Raw genomic sequence first — 13,769 nt, 5'->3', positions numbered from 1 at the left:
CAAGGTGCAGAACTCCAATTGACTGTCTTGGACTCTCAGTAACATCGGCAAGCAAGCAGCAGTCAGTGACCTCAGAAACAGCTTAGAACTTTGCAGAACTGAATTTTCAGCCTGGGAACTTACAGTGCCTCATATGATCTGCTTGCTATATGATGAACACATAGAAGAGAATCTTTGTGATTCTTAATCTATCTAGGCTTAGGAACAGAGGGTAGAGGCACACTGAACCATTCAGGGAATGAAACTGGTAGCAGGCTGTTTCGCACAACCATTTCAGCACAGTGACTTACCAGTTGAGAAGAATTTAATTTACAAACAGAAAATATAAACGGAAAGTCAAGACTGTAAGCAAAGCAATAACAGAAGAGCCAGTAATGGAGGCTCACACAAGAGGTGATTAGCTGATCCATGTGGTAAAGAGCAGCACAAAGAGGCTACAGGGAAATAGCAGGAAGAGATTAACTGCTGACACTGAAGTGCTATTTCCAGCTGACATTTATCTCTGCCTTGGAATTCCCAGTTGGAGAGAAGAGGTGACAACAAACAGGAGAAATTTACACTGGCCACTTTATGCAAATCTAACCTTTCTGCACCTACCAGGTGGGGAGCATTTATTTACTTTCTGGCTGCCTGGCTAAATTGGCAGGAGTGAATCCAAACAGAATACGGAGAAGGTCAAAGGAATACGGCTCATGACTGTAATTTCAGGGCCTGTTACATGCATTGCAATTTTAATGTGGCAGTTGAGAGATATACACCCTAGGCAAATGAACTGGCAGAAGAAATGTGCATGTGCCAGTGTATTCTTCCACATGAGCATTTCATCGCCCTCTGATGGGCAGATTCAGAGATGCTAATGTGAGTCTTGCTCATAAAGGACCTCAGCAAATTCCTTTAGCTCACGTGTGAAGAGCAATTAATTTTGGACCAGGCAGATCTGAGTTCAATCGCCTTTGTCACAATGATTTTTCAAGATGCAAAGATGTGAAGCTGAGCAGTAACTGTGAAATGTCTGGGGGTGAATTTGTCACAATTTTTAATAGAAAGATAAAACTTATATATACACTATCAAATTAACAAGTTCATACTGCACTGTAACAAGTGAAAACAAATTCCTGCCACCCCAGAATGACTGCCTTTTTTTTGCATGCTAAATAATATCTCTTTGCAATATATAGTCATGTTAAGCTTTTTACATTAAAAAGTCTCTTTTTGTCCATGTAAATAAAATGCAGCCATCTCTTCAGTAGAAAACAGCACAAGAGCCCTTGGTACAAAAGACCAGGAAAAAAGTAAAGACCCACATATCTGGCTAAAAGTATAGGGGAAGGCTTCATATGGGCTGCCAGTGCCTTTGCACCATATTGAACCATAATCACAACACAAGAAATTAAAAACAGTGCCTTAAAAGTAAAAATGTGCTGAGATCTCTGGTCTTCCAGGTCAAGAATGCAGTTGCACAGCCCTGCTAACAGTGTGCTCCAGATGCACTAGCTGCCTCCAAGAGCCTGCTAGGGCACTGCTTCAGTCTAGGCACAAAGGATAATGTTACATTTTCCAGCTCAGTCTGTATTAGCCCACACGGCATCCTCCAAAATCCCACTGGCACTAGCACTCATGCAGTCAGCATAAAGCCTGATTTTTCAAACATGACTAACAATTCAGGATCCTCTGACAAATGCCTTCAAGGGATTTGTTTCTAGAAAGTACTCAGATCTCCCTGCCTCTTTATGGTATCAATGTCTGGGCACCCAAGATCGCTAGATACGTATGGGCAAGAGGGCTGCTGGCAGCCAGCATTTTTTAGAACTTCTTTAAGTCCCCTGAACTGAAAGGGAACAGAAATCTAAGTCAGACACTTTATAACTCATCAGATTGGCTTATCAAACAGGATACTTTTATAAATAAGTGCTCTCTTTTGCTTTCTGGCTTCTGAGTCTTCAGGTTGCACCTGGGTCAAATCTTCAAGCTTTTCACTGCAACTGTGAAAGACTGGAATTGACTTCTGAACACAACAAAATTTCTTGTGGCATCTTGTTCTTCTAGGAACTCCAGCGTTGAAAAAAGAAGATGAAATAATGCTGAGTTCACAGTAAATACCATGGAAATGAGCAACATTTGAGCAAAATCACTGGTTCTTCAACTGATTCCCCATACCACATGGCAACATTAGGACCAAACCAATCAGTGTCACACTTAAGGGCCTTGCGCAGACAAAGCTGACAGGTTCCCAACACTGTCTCCTATAAAATCCAGGTTTCTTTCAGCATCTGTCATCCAGCCAAATTTTGCTTAGTATGCAAGAAATGACAACAGCCTGTGGTGATCTGGCTGCAGGGCACGCCATGGGCATATTTCTGAACTGGGCATGCCCTCACATTACCCCTGCCCTGCATCTCTGGCTGGCTGGTTTTGTGCAAGAAGGGGAATTAAAAAAGGATTTATGAAGGGTCAGAGGGAAAAGGCAAAGAAAGAAAAATCCCATAGGACAAAAGAGATGAGAAATTCAAGGTAGTTTTAAAGCAGTTAGTGAAGTCAAGAGCCCAAGCTGACCTGAAGTCACAGCAGTGAGAAAGTAAATGGACTTTTAAGGACTTAGGCTGAGATTTTCAAAGCCTTTTCAACAACTTGGATGTTCATTTCCACTTATTTTATTGGATTGTTGCCAACAAAATCCTGTGGGCTGCTCTGATTCTGGAGGTCTGAATTCAGAAAAGAGGAGCTAGATTTTGCTCTATTTTTTATCTTTTTTATATATAGTGATCTATATAAAGAATCAGCAAAAACAGCCAATCATTTCCTTCACCATCTAAGAGCCTGAAGGGTCAAGAATTGCAGGCTACAGAGGAATCACTGCAGGGTATAAAAGGGAGTTACAAAGAGACTCCAGAACAGCAGAAGGGCTGCTGACATTCATGGTCTTGTGGCTTTATTGCTTTCCCCTCCTTTTTACCATAAAATGTATAGGGTTAGATCAGATTTCCCCCAACTTACCAGAGTCACTGCAGCACTGGGTGGAAAAAACAGAGGATTATGCTGTCCTAAGAATCTTCCATCCCATCCCTTTCACATCATTATTTCATCACCTGACAACGCCTTTGTCTGCTCTGCAGTGTGAGGCTCTGGAGGCAGTATCCAGCTTCAGACACACTGCACAGGACAGAACTGGCAGCTCCACCATGGGACTACATGCCGAGAACTGCCTGTCACATAAGTCCATAGCATTTTGTAGGATTTCTCATATTTCATAGGCTCATGGACTTCTCTCCTCCCAATTCCAGACACCAGAAAAGCCCATCTATATGAGCCATGTGGGTTGTTTCCCTTTCCAGTAGGAAATAGCAGTAGTGGAAATTAGTTTCTGTTTTCCAGCTCTCATGAGCTCTAGATTAAGACGACCTGGGGCTTCAGTTCTGTCAGACTATTGACTGCCCAGCAGGTGAAGAAAGCAGTAAGTGGAAAGTAATTGATAGCAGCAGGTAGCTCCAATAAGTTTCTTAATCAATACAATTTATAGCAGAGACAGCTCCAAACACCAAAGTAGGGAAGCCCAGCTTAATGTGTTTATAACCTTTCTCATTTTGTTTTGCTCATTTTTTCTTCCCTACTTCTTTCAGCAGTGTTCTTTTGAGAACTAATTTCTCCATGGACATAACAAGCCCAAGCTTCATTCACCATTATCTTCAAACTCCTTGTAAATTGAATTACCTGTATGGCAAAGGGGAACTGCCCTAGTTCTCCAGGACAGAGTGAAGCTCAGACACATGGCCTTGTTCTTAGCAGAAAGTAATTTAATTTTTTTCTGTTATTGGATTTAAAGTGAAGGTAAATGAGTGGAAAGCAAATAACAAAGACTCCCTCCCCAAAAGAGTGATAGAGAGGAAATGGCCATTAAAACAAAGAGTTTTCATCAATAACTGGTTCCTTATTCTCCAGAATGTGGACAGGGAAGGATGACTTTACCATTTATGATGTCAGGGGACTGTACATGGATTTTTCACGTGTCTTGTGTAGCTTTTCTTGCCTCAATTTCCCCACTCATAAACCAGGGATAAAACATATCATTCCTTCGCAGTAGAGGGTTTATCTACCTCACGCACATTGAGACCATGCAACAGAAAGTACTCATTATTAAAAGATATACTCTCTCTGTGCTAACAAACACCACTTGCAACTGTTCTGACAGGTGACATAAAATACATCAAGCAATTATGGCTTTCTGACCATGACCAAAGAGTGCATCAAGAAAGATGGGAAACCTTTTCAAGTTTTCCTGAAGGATCCAAGTTTAAATAGTTTACTGCTCAGAACTAAACATTTCAGCTGACTATGCCAAGGACCCTTCAGATATCCTGCCAGTATTGTTATTGCATGGACACACACTCATAGTTCTGAATTCTGACAGTCTCTTCTGTCATGGTTTTTGTGTGTGTGCGTTAATGAACATGGTAAGAGGAGCCTTGACGAGACAGATTTGAAAGGCAAGTAGGCAAGGGTAGCTCTAGGTGTTATAAGGGTGTTTCTAATGTTTTTGCACAGACAGATTAGGATGCAGTAAGGAATCTGCTGCCATTTTCCCCATGGCACAGCACAAACCAAACCACCATGCAATCCCAGAAACACATGTGCTATGTGTTGTATCTCCTACCTGAAAGCCACTGGAATATATGAGGTTCTTTTCCACATCCTTCTCCAGTGATATCGGTACAGAATCTTTCTCCTTCTCAGCAACTTCTGCTTCCCAATATTCTTCCTCTGGAAAAAGATGAGCATCAAATTGGTTATGTGGAGAAAGTGGATACAGAGGAATTTTCCCTGTTATCAAGAGCATTTTTCTTCTTCCTTTTTAGCTGAGATGGGAAATGGAAGAGCTGATTTTCAGTTCTTTCAAAACTTTTCACAGAATCATGATCAATATTTTTCAATACACAGACAAACAAAAACATGTTTTAACCTGAAAAGGTCTGTTTTGGTAACTATAAAAAGCTGATTATCATATCATTCCAAATAACCAGATGGAGAATACTACAGAATCATAAAAAATCCAAATTTGTCAATTACCAACATTTTCAGGAAAGTTTTAATTAAAGGCCATTTTCTAGTGGGTAACCCCCCCCACTTTTCAGCAAAATGCTAAAAATACTGAGAAAGAGTCTCGGGTGAAATTTTTGACGAGTAAACAAGGCAGTAGAAAGCCTGTTCCATGGGAGATGTCTAATTCTGCTCCAGTGACTCAGCAGCCTCAAACATGCTTCCAAGCTGCAAGATGTTCTTCCAGGACTGTTATATAAACTTTTCCTTCTTTAAGAAACCTTTTACTATATAAGACAGTTTAGGAAAAAAAAAACAGTCAAAGCTTCAGTCAGTTCCAACTGAGGAATCCAAACCAAGGACATTAGAATTTAAGGTATCAGAAACAATCACTTGTCCTCATATACAGACTAGGAAGCAGCAAGAAGGCAATCTTTAAAAAGCCAGATTCCCTGCTCCTGCAGGATAGAGGCATGGTTGTAGTTAGATGATTGCTTCTGAAGCTCTTTCAGAAGAGGTCACCTCAGTCTTTTTTCTCTGACAACCATGGCCTTCTCGAGCTCACTGTGAGGAGGTTTTGCTTTGTGGAGGGGACAACTTTCATGGGACAGATCTTTCTAGGGGGATAAAAGCAAGAAGCCTTCAGTGAGGACCCCAGAGAAGAGTTAAAATGCTCCCATGTGCAAAGATCCAGCCCCGAAAGGCCTAGGTGCACTCAAAGCCCCCTTGACAAGCCCTCAGGAGGATGCTGAGAAACATTTGAGCCTGTTCCCAAACCTTGAGCAGGGATTCGTCCTCTTCCCTGGGAGCAGTGCAAAAGTGTTATGTCAGCCATTGGAGAGCTGCAGAAGGTCCTGGGACCCTGGTGGGGAACTGTCCATACTTCCTGTTCTATGCATCAGAACAGGACTCTTCAAGCAATGCCCAACTGCAGCAATGCCAGGAAGAGATACTGTATCAGGGAGACAATTTCCCTTTCTTTTTAAGACATTTTAAGCGAATGAATAATTCATCCTGAATGACTTTGAGCTGAGGTGACTCTCCATGTTACCACCTGATTATATGTTCCATAAAAAGAGATGACAGCAATTTATCTCTTTTCTCTTGCCGGGTGGGCTGGTGGGGGGATAAATATGCTGCCACCAAACTGGAGTGATGAATCATCCTTCAGAGCAACCAGCGACACTTTTACTGATTTGGCATTTAATGCTTCCCCGTGGGAGCGGTAGGGATAGGGACATCAGCACAAGCCTTCAGGAAAGGAGGGAAGACCATGGGCAATAGAGGGCTCAGTTCTCTCTGTTCATCCCCATAGGATTACTCATTGCTGAATACCCAGCAAAGGCATCTGGGCAGAAGAGCCTTTCTCCTGAAAGCGGTGGAGTCTGCAAAGATCAGGTGCTCACATTGCTGTCTGGTGATAAGGAAAACAGCTATTAAGTCTTACTCTTCTTTATTACTGACTGAACAGTGGGGTTAGGCTGGAGGAGAGGAACTCTGTTAGACATTTCCCAGAATCATGCTTCTTTCTTGTATAACAAGCTGCATAGCACATACCAGTTGTTCAGCTGGGAAATAGGAGTGAGAGAGATTTGTCCTGGGAATTAAAGCACAGGTTTACTTAAAGGAGAGGGGACTGCAAGTGAGTGCTGCTCTGGCTAGAGGGAAAGCCCACTGCCCTGTCCTTTACCTATGCCCACTTAGGCAAACCTGAGCCCTTCCCAAGAGAGCATCATTAGCTCTGCCAGCATGGGGCTTTTTGGATGATCTGAAACCACCAAGCATGGATCAATTAGGGCCAAGTCTGAGAAGTGAGGGCTTCTTTTCCTTAAACAACTCGGTGCCCTGCTATTACTACAGTCCATTATGGGGATATTCCATATGTTTATGGCCATATATAAGGCTGCTGTTAAGCTACACCAAGCCAAAGGCAGCCGAGTGCTTGATCTTCTTGCCCACAAACAACAAGTCCTGGCTGAAAGTCTTCTCCCCTTGCTGCAATCCCTCTGCATGTACTCCCACCTCTGCCCTCAAAAACACATATGCCTCATGCTACACCAGAAGTCTTCTGCAGCCAGATGCACCCACAAGCACAGGAGCAAATGAAACATTTCCTTGTGCACATATTGTGCTGTGCACATCCACAACTCCAGTGCCTTCACCTGCGCACTTTGTTCTGCTACCTCCGCCCTCCCCTCTGCTGCCAGCCTGCAAGGGGTTGATACAGCATGTAAATGTGCTACAAAGACACATCCTCCCCACCCCCGTGCTGGCTATGAGGAACATAAAACACAGCGGAGATTGCTGCTATTTTATTATTTATGAAGCTTTGGTTATTTCGTATATAAATAATCCATGACTGCAAAGTGTTGCCGGCACTGTAATTGAATATTCATGAGGTATTTTTGTTGAGAATTTTCACCATCATTTCAAACCCAGACACAAAAATAAAAATCATCATAATAAAAATTTCATCTGTCATCTCACAGTTTCAACCTCTCAGAAACAAAATCTCTCTCTCTTCCACCCTGAGGGCTTTCTGTGCAGGGGGGGAACAAAACAGTAGGGTTAATCTGGAAGGCAGGTTCATGCTGCATTAGAAAGAAGCAGGAACATCCTGCATATAGCTCTGCCTGCTGCCTCTTAACATTGTCAGGATGCTTCATCTGGGGATGTATGCTGTCTGCATGGAGTACCTGCAAATTCCCTCTCTCCCTCCTAGAAACATTTCTCTTTTCAGGTTTAGTCCTAGCCAGAACCTTGACAGAGAAGCACCCAAGTGGGATCACTCAGCAGGGAAAATGGAAGCATGTTGCTGCCACCCTGTGGAAAATGGTGACCCCCAATTGTTGGGGACCCCCAATTGTTGGGGACCACTCTAGAGGTTCACAAAGCTACACCTGGTATGGTGGTTAAAGAGATCTGTGAAGCTGTCATTACCCTGATGAGACCCAGGGGTAAAGAAACTGGGGAATTTCCATTAAATAATTGCAGGATTTGCAAGGAAGATGTTTGGATGCTTTGCAGGAACGATTGATGGTGTCTGTGCTATACCCATGGTGAACAGGGGGCAGATGCATCAAGAGGATGAAGTACTACTGCTGCAGAGGCTCCTAAGGACAACTTTGGCATATTCCTGGACACGTGCAATGATCAAGTGTCTCTTGCATCCTGGGATAGTCTAATGTGCAGCTTTACCTGCTTGTCTTGCTGAGATTCCCCTTTTTTTCTCCCAAGGCTCTTTCTTCACTGTGCCCTTCAGCTCCTTTATTCCACACAAAAAAAGGCAAAGGAGGGCTAACCAAAAGATAGCAGCACTATCAAAACTCTTCCCTTCCCCTACTTTATATCCACATCTTCTGTGAGGAGGCTCTGCAGCTGCCTGCATGGTGCATCACTCCTGCCTCCTTATCATCCACTGTCCCAGTTCTCCTCTATAATTACCTCAGATCACAGCTCCTTCCTTTTCAATTCCGTGAAGCACTGTGTATGCACAGAAAAGAAACAGCAGTAGGAGAGACAGCATGTTCCCAGCCCTTCTAACCCAGCCTCCTCAAACCCAGAGAGGGGCATATGAGAGCCTGGCAGTCAGATCTGAGATCCATATCCACCCCAATCTGCCACTGTCCATGTGCAAGTGGTATATGTGAGGCTATGTCACATCAGCACATCACAAATGGGGCCAGAGCTCTCAGAGCACCTTGCCTTCCGAGAGTGATTTATGGGCCCTGTCAATCCAGCAGACTGAACTGCAGAGACAGCTGGAGCATGCAGCAAAGAGAGCAGCAATCCATCACCACCGGGTGGGAGTCACCCAGGAATCCATCAAGAGCTTCATGATGGTGACATCTTTGCAGAAGCAGAAAGAGAAACAAAGGAAAAAGACAGACAGAGTGAGCTAAGAGTGGAAAATCCACCCAGGATTTCTCAAAACTTCAGAGCCACAGAAGTAAAACAAAATGACAGACACGAAAAATATTTTTTGTGTTTGTAGTGATTCAGGTGGTCCTGCTTTAAAGCCACAAATTACAATGCCTCACACAGCTGAGCAGGGCTTTCTGGTGTCAGCCATACCAGCAGCAATCAGAAGTTGCTTTCCCATTTGCTAGCTACAGAGCTTTGTGGTAGGTATTAATCACTTCCAGGTATGATGACTGGATGGTTGTGATGGCAAGGGCATTTTATTGTTAGGGAGCTGCCACTGGCAGAAGGCATCAACCCCAGGCTCCACTACAGAGGAGAAAGGTGATGCCCTGTACTTGAAGAAACATAAAGCAAGCTGCAGCATTTTGCTATATGGCACTAGAGTTTGTGCTCTAACCTAATGCTGACTCCTCAGCAGGCGCCAACCTGCTCCTCCAAAAAGTGCAGGCACACAGATACATGTACCCCAGACCAACAAGGATGTAGTCACGCACCGAGTCACAAGAACACACAAGATACTTACACAGGGCCCATATATACACCCAAGTCCAGAAAACTACATGTACAACAGCTTAGCACACACAAAGGAAAGGGGCACACACACATATATAAGCGTGTGTGGAATCTACAAGTATTGCAGGAATATAGAAGGTAAACTCAAAAGATGCACAGAGACACACACTCCCCTGTGCAGTGCTACAATCAGTACAAGAACGTAAGTTGTCTTTCTTTGATCTACAACTCAGTAGTAAGAGATATGTCAAGTTCTCCAGTAACACAACTTCTCTCCATCCCCAAACCCCATAAAAAACCCAGAGAACGTGATTTCTCCTAAATCTGTGTTGGACACCAGGGAGAGAGGTAAAGAAAAGAAGTGAGCATCTGCTCTTGGAGTAAGGAAAAGCAATTTACCTCTGAATAGGGAGCAGCAGAACAAAGCACATTATTTCTTTTTGCTCCAGGGACAGACACCAATGTTGTTTTGAGTCATGCTGATTACAAGTTAAGCATGTACTCCCAAAGCTCAGGAAAGACGGAGGATGTGTTGGGACCTCTCAGAACAGTATAAATCAGCTGAAAATTTGGCAAAAAAAAAAATCAAATGAACAAAAGGATTCAGAAGCTTGAAGTAGGGGCAACATATGTATTTGGGCATCACAAGGTGGATAAGACTCCAGCACGAGTAGGTGCCAGAGAGATGGGGGTGCAGGTCAGGGAGAGCCTCCGTGGGAGGAAAGCAGAGGTGGGCATGAGCTGGAGCAGCCAGAAAGCCTGCACAGGAGGCTGAGGGTAGGAACACTTGGACTGGAGAAGAGTGAGTACCTGGGACTGTGAAGGAAGGGTTAGAGACTTCCTGACCCAGGTTTATTTCTGATACGTGTCTCTTCTGGGGTCCTTTACTTGCCTCCAGAAGACCCTCTCCCCTGCTAAGACATCCATGCAGACAGTATGTATCCACCTGCCCTGAGAAGACATGAAAGTACGGGAACTGCTTTTACAGCGCAAGGCAGGCTGAGTTGTATCTAGCTTACCTCCAGCAGATACTCTGGTGCTGTCTGAGTCACACGGACTACGTGGAGCCATTTGAGCTTATGATCCTTTTATCCCTCTGACCAAGGGATCATACACTGCTTCCCCCAAGAAGAATAATGAAGCCTCATACATTACACATCCCCCAAAGGACTTAATTTCCCTTAATCTAAGGGGAGGATTTGCCTCCAGTCTCCAGCCCTTTTATTATCCATTTGTTGCTCCATCTGCAGCACAGATCATAAACGAATTTTTTATTTTTTAAGTCAACCTTTGCTTGGGCCTCATTAAGGCCTTACACAAAGTCCCAGGCTGCTCACAGCTCAGAGAAATAGAATGAGACTGAGGCACTGAAGCCTGGAAGGCCTTGTCCTCCTTCTTAACAGTGCACAGCAAGGACAGGGGGATGTCTGACTCATAACCAGAAAAATTAAGTGAATCGTTGGCACCTACCCTTCCCTCAGACCCATGCTTGCTCTGAAATACGATGTTCTGACAAACAAGAATGGTTCTGGTTTGGTGAAATACTGCTGTTCACACTGTGATAGCAGCAGGAGCATCAGCCAGTGAGCCAAGACTCCTCTGTGCTACCCAAGGTGCAAAGATACACCAAGAAGATTGCCCCTGTCCCAGAGAACACATCCAATGTTCTCAGCTTGTTTTAAAGATGTGAAGCATGTGCACTCAATTACTATGGTGGGCTGTGGCTACTGAATTCTGTTCCTGGCTCTTTCACTGATCCACAGCCTGGAGCACATTTCTTCACTTGTCTTTGCTTTTCTTTTCTCATCTGCAAATTGGAGTCTTACAATTCAGTACAGTGGATTATTTTAAAGGGTCTAGGTGTCATAATGGTACAACTCAGCATGTAAAGGGGGCTCTAGAGGGTTAAACAAGACACTGCTTTCTCTGCTTTTGTAACAGCTATGAGCTAGCAAGAGGGAATACATGTCCAGGGAAGCATGCAACCCTTTGGTGCAGTTGCCCCAACTCCTTTACTAGCTATGCATATACACATACACCTGTATGTGGTGTTGCCTCCTAAAGTGCTGCTGCTTTATTTTCTCCCCTTGCTGTTCTCACTGCGCTAGAAACTGGCACTGAACTAAAAGTAATTTCCTTTCATTTTAAATAAATAATAATTTAACAATGTATGCTGCTGAACTCGTTCTTGCATCAAAGGGGAGATGATTGCACTTCCCAGTCCGGAAAGAGAAAGGGGAGGAAGACATGGCTTTATAATTAAATTTGCTTTTCCTCCTTTCATTGTGTATCTCATTAAAAAAAAAAGTAAAAAAAAGATAAAAGCACACACAGAGCCTTGTGTCAGCCCCAGCAAAAAGGAAAAACTCCCTCTTGTTTGTCTCTTGCTGCTACTTCCATATGACCACATGGATAACACAGGTAAGGGGACCCTATCAGTTTTGTGTGGGTGCCCAGCACAATAGGAAAAAGCAGAGCCATTTCAGTTGCTGCCTGGGAAGAGAGCAGAGAGCTGAAACCTTAAGAAGTTGCTAGGCATTTTCTTTGACACCTCATACACATAATATGCTATTAGGGGCACTATTCACATGTGGTAGAGCCCAAGCGCCACAGCAAAGGGCACTGTGACATGCTTAGGATTATTAGGCAATTCACTGGCTAGCTGTGCCGGTGTGGCAGCTGCTCTCCCTGCCTGCTCTCTGTCTGGGGGCTGTTTTATATACCCAGGCTGATCAGAAGCCCCCCATTCACAGAAACTCGAGTACAAATGACTTTGGCACTGAACCCCATTGTACTGTGACCTCTCCAAACCCAAGCACTGACATTTCTTGTAAGCTACGGCACTAGCAGAGTTGTACGAGCACCCTTGCAGCTCTGACCAGCCTCTCCAAGTTCTGGACCAGTGTGCACTGGGGCTGGGGCCCTGGAAGCCAGCCTGAATCCTGCACTGTCTGCCCAAAGGGACCATCCTCAGGGACTGGAGATTACTCACCTTTAGAGAAACTCACTGCATCAGGGAACAGCGGGAAACGCTCTCGTTCAATCAACACAAACAAGCACATTGCGACTCTCTCCATAATGAGCCTACATTCACAGCCATCTTTCCCTGTGGAAAAATAAATGATTCAGTATAAGAAGGCTTTGCTGAGTATAGTTTATGAGAACGACAAAAATGTTTTCCTTAATAAAAGAAAAGCTGTTGAAGCTATAGTACTTAGATATTGCCCAGGATAACTCCTTCAGAACAACCTTTGATCTCTACTCAGGGTGAGCAGAGATCTTTCTCCTTGCCTGAGTGCTGCACAGGCTTACATTCTCTGCACTGCGTCCAAACTTGCTTTAAGCCCATGGACATCCCTTGATCTTGAAGGCAGCTCACTTTCAGCATGGAGATTGGTCCAAGAACTGTCTGAATTCTGTGAATCTCTCTTCCTTTGCCCCTTCTCCCTTTATATAGGGAAGGTTTTTCTCTTTGCACCTTCACTATTTAGTATGGCAGAAGGGGAGGAAGAAATCACCTTCAGCTTTCCTCACCATCTGCATCCCAATTGCTCCAGTGGGATTTGGGCTGCATTCCAAATTGTTCCATTTGCCGTGGATCTGGGGCAGAAGGAGGACAAGCTGACCGCGACATGTCTCAGTGGATAAGACTCCAGAGCAGCTAGCTTCTGGGACCTTTCTGTTCTGGCTACTCTAGTTATGGCTGTCTAGGGCTGCTGAGCACCCTCCCTCATACAGCACCCCGATTTCCCTGCCAATCTGCAGCATGGCCTACTAAAAACATGTCTGTTTTCCTGCAGACAAAAATTTAAAGACAAGGAAATAATAAAAAATACAAAAGTGGCATTATTGTGCATTATAAAATAATGAAACCATTTTTTTCTATTTGTTTCTACCCCAGATAGTGGCAGTGATCAGCACTTTACAAAAGATGCTTCTTCCACATCCTGGCATATGTTATTACTGTTATTAATAGCAAGCCATTCCCGGGGGCAGCACTCTGTACAGGTACATTTATTTCCTTCACAGCCCTGTCACCCCCTTGCTGGTGCTCCAGCTCCCTACAGCAAACCCCACTATGAGGCAAGGGAGGCAGATGGAAAGTTAGGCACCACTCTGCCACACTCCAGACACAGTTCAGCCTCGTTCTGTCACTCAGGATGTGCCTGTTGCTAGTTTTACATCATCATAATTGCATTACCTATGTCTCATACCACAGTTATTTCCTGTTCCTTTCTCCTGAATCAAAACTGCCCTTAGGAGAGAGAAATACTTGTACACTACCTCCTTCCCTCTGAGCC

The sequence above is a fragment of the Pygoscelis adeliae genome, unplaced genomic scaffold (genome assembly GCF_000699105.1).
Source record: "Pygoscelis adeliae isolate BGI_AS28 unplaced genomic scaffold, ASM69910v1 Scaffold36, whole genome shotgun sequence".
Classification (NCBI taxonomy): Eukaryota; Metazoa; Chordata; class Aves; order Sphenisciformes; family Spheniscidae; genus Pygoscelis; species Pygoscelis adeliae.
This window is presented reverse-complemented; position numbering follows the sequence as displayed.